Below are 2466 nucleotides of genomic sequence, written 5' to 3' on the forward strand. Positions count from 1 at the left end.
GTGCTTGTAAAGCTTATAAAAAAACCCGCTTTATGTGTGTGACGAGCGCTGCACTGCACAGCTTGAGGCAGACACTGCTAAGCGAGCTCTGGAAGCTGGAACAAGACTCCTTGCCTTGTTACAAGCCGCGTACCCTCGGCTGCGTTTCAGAGCTCCGTCCCGCACGGCCTGGAGGCGGGAAGCGAGGGCGGACACCGCCGGGGCGGCTGCCGGCGGCGCCGAGGGTCTCCTCGCTGCCCGCCGCTGAGGTGAGGCCCGGCACGCGCAGCGGGGAGCCGCCCGGCCCCCTCCCCGCAGCCCGGCACCAACGGTCTCCCGGCGGCCGTTACAGCGGCTCGCGCCGGACTACGCCTCCCAGCAGCCCCCGCGCCGCTGTGGCGAAGCCGCTTACATTCTCATGAGAAGTTTGTAGACTCCAGACTTTGCGGTGGCAAGCCTTGTCTAACGGAGGATTTGAAGATCAGCCAACGTGTATATCCAGACAAGCTGCATTAACAAACTTAGCACAAAGCAACAAGCCATTAGTTTGCTTATGACAACGTTAAGGCAAGCGTCCAGGACCCCCATGTTCCCTTCAAATATTTTACAGGAAATCTGAATTAAGTAGGAAGAGTTCAAATTAAAACATCTGTAGTTCTGAGGAAAGGCACAGACAGCAAGTACAGAAATAAATGGTTTAGGTGTAATGACAAGACAAAAAGCCTCATGAAATAAAAACATTTTAAAGAAGAAAAAAAATTACTTAGCCCCCCCCCCTTTCAAAATCAGAGTCAACTCTTCCCAGAGTTTTGACGAGGCCACTGGACAGCGCGGGCAGGCAAACACCAACACAAAAGGAGGTGAAGCTGCAGCAATGCTGATAGTGTGAAGTGCAATACAGGTACATCCAAGCTAGCTTTGATCTGGTCGGTTCATGTACCCAGGGCAATAAAATGCCGTAGCACTGCCTTCCATGTGGCCTGACCTACAATCTGATGAGGACTCAGGTGTCTGGGCAGGTACCTTCAAGCATTTCCTTTGTCAGGGCCCAAGCTAACTGAGCTACGTTGGCCTGTCTGTCTACATGTACTGTAATCTCAAACCACTGTAATTTCTACTGGAGGAGGTGCCAGAGGAAGAAAATGGAGTTTTTTAAAAAAGGAAAAAGTATACAAGTTTTGTTGCAATTGAACTGCTGGCTTCTATTACATTGGGAATATTTAAAAACAAATGACTGACTAACAGCATGAACACAAAGCGGACAGCAGAGGAGAAGCAGACTCACCTTTTCCAGAAGTGACATCAAATACTACTCCCTTCACCGCCAGGTAAATGGGCTGTCCTTCCTGGAGAGAGAGCCAGCGATATATCCTCATCACTTAAGCACAGGCGTAAGGCAATTAGTTTTAGCTATAAAATCCACAAGCACTCAGGACACAAAGAGGAGAATTGCATTCTCTGTTGTATGTTTTCTCTTGTTTGTGTGTGTATACATACATACACGTTATCTCTCTGGGAATTTCTTGCTTGTGCTTTAAACTGCCCCTGGTATTATTATTTTCTTAGGATTTAAACAAATGGAATAAGACAATCTTTTTAATCTGAACGTCACAATCACAGAAGACAAGTCCCCCTTGCAAGTCACCTTTTGTCTGCCTGAAGATGATCAACTGCATTTTGCCATTCCTAATGCAGATGGATATTGCCCAAGATAAAAGGGCGTGTGGCCAACAGCATTCTTTATTCGATTGAAGACAACAGATAAATACATAAACACACACAAATCTGATCCGCTGACATCTGTTTTACTTAATAAGCCAGTGCTTCTGCTTTGTCTTTTATGCACAAGATGTGTTTTCAGTCAGATGCTGGTTAGTTTCTTGAAAGTGGCTAGAGAAGACCCTGAGAAGGTCAGCCAGCAAGTACTTCAAGAAGAGAAGACAGATGTGTATCAATATAGGACCTTATCATTTTGAATGTGAAGTTCTGCTGAGATTTCTGCATCACAGAAAGCTATAAACTACCAAGTTGAAATTGCTTTGTTATTTCTATAATCTCATAGGGGAAGAAAAAAGGGTCTAAATACATAGTTTAATTAATTGCTGAGAGAAAATTACTTTGGCTCCAATCTATGGTAATCAGAAATTCACTGATTGTCTGTACGCAACTTTAAGGGACCAAAACCAGCAGCTGGCAGGAGCACAACTGACCAGCTGCCCAGCAACACGCCGACCAGCGCCGACAAACTTCTCGCCGATGCCTGAAACGCAAGTTACCCCGTGTTTCCCGGGAGGGGGGGAATAGCAGAGCCCGAGAAAACCAAGTTTTAAGGCGGTTTCCAGGGCACCGAGCAGCAGGGAAGGAGGCAAGGCTGGGGTCTGTGCGGCGCCCCACCGGCCCCGGGGTACGGGCCCCGGCCGGGAAGGCTCGGGGGCCCCGGCCGGGAAGGCTCGGGGGCCCCGGCGCGGGGCCGCCTGCCTCCCCCCC

Source organism: Calidris pugnax, unplaced genomic scaffold, assembly GCF_001431845.1.
Source record: "Calidris pugnax isolate Ruff unplaced genomic scaffold, ASM143184v1 scaffold24, whole genome shotgun sequence".
NCBI classification, from domain to species: Eukaryota; Metazoa; Chordata; class Aves; order Charadriiformes; family Scolopacidae; genus Calidris; species Calidris pugnax.